This window comes from Trichechus manatus, unplaced genomic scaffold (assembly GCF_000243295.1).
Source record: "Trichechus manatus latirostris isolate Lorelei unplaced genomic scaffold, TriManLat1.0 scaffold00017, whole genome shotgun sequence".
NCBI classification, from domain to species: domain Eukaryota; kingdom Metazoa; phylum Chordata; class Mammalia; order Sirenia; family Trichechidae; genus Trichechus; species Trichechus manatus.
Window position 1 is genome coordinate 26,255,715 of NW_004443953.1, and position 871 is coordinate 26,256,585.

Here is an 871-nt window from a genome sequence, read left to right on the forward strand (position 1 = left end):
TGTTCATGTCTTTTGCCAATTTTTTCTACTGAGTATTCAAATTTTCTTACTGATTTTTAAGAATTCTGACATGTCCTTTGTCAGTTACCTATTGCAAATATCTTCCCCAAGTTTGTGGCTTGCCTTTTTACTTTCTCTAGCATGCTCTTTGATAAACAGACAAATTCTTATTTTTAAAGCAGTAAAATTTATCATTTTTTTTTTCCTTTATGGTCAGTGCTATTTGCTGCTAATTTGTTTTTGTTTTTAAATTATTTTGTTACCTGCACTCATGAAAACAATCTACTACTTTTTCCCTAGAATTAAAATTTTTTTGCTTTACATGAAAATTCTCTTTTTTTTTAATATGTCTCAGAACATATTGAATTGGGGCCACACAAGGAGTATGGATTCTGTCCTCAATCCCTGTGAGGGCAGACTTGCTATTTATTCTCAAAGAAGACTTTCTTTTTCTTATCCCATAAGTAGCTCCAATGCCTGCTGGGCCTTATTCCAAGAGAGTATGATTTAATTGGTCAAGGGTAGGGCCTGGGCATCAGCAGTTTTTGGAAAGCTCCCCAGGTGATTCTAAGGAAGCTAGCATTGAAAACCTTTGCCCTGGAGCATCACTGAGAGGTCCGGGCAAGTCTGAACTTCTGCTAGTCTTAGACTCCACCATAAGCTAAGAATCACACCAAGCAGGACTGACTCAGAGTTTGGCTGACCTTCCCAAGGGGTCTCTGGATCCTTAGACCAGATAGGTATTGCTGTAGCCCTAAGGGCTTTGTTTCCTAGAGTATTTACTCCATGGTTTTTACCTCCTGGTAAGAAACTTCATTGTAAAGTTATAATTAATGAAATGCTTCCAAAGCTACTGCTATTTTCAATGCAC

General features: G+C 37.4%; 1 protein-coding gene across 1 annotated transcript in view; it reads right to left on the minus strand.

Moving 5' to 3' along the window:
- The window catches only part of TRAPPC3L (trafficking protein particle complex subunit 3L), a 36,860-nt gene that overhangs the window by 16,418 nt on the left and 19,571 nt on the right, over nucleotides 1–871 (minus strand). The gene's annotated exons all lie outside the window — the stretch shown is intronic.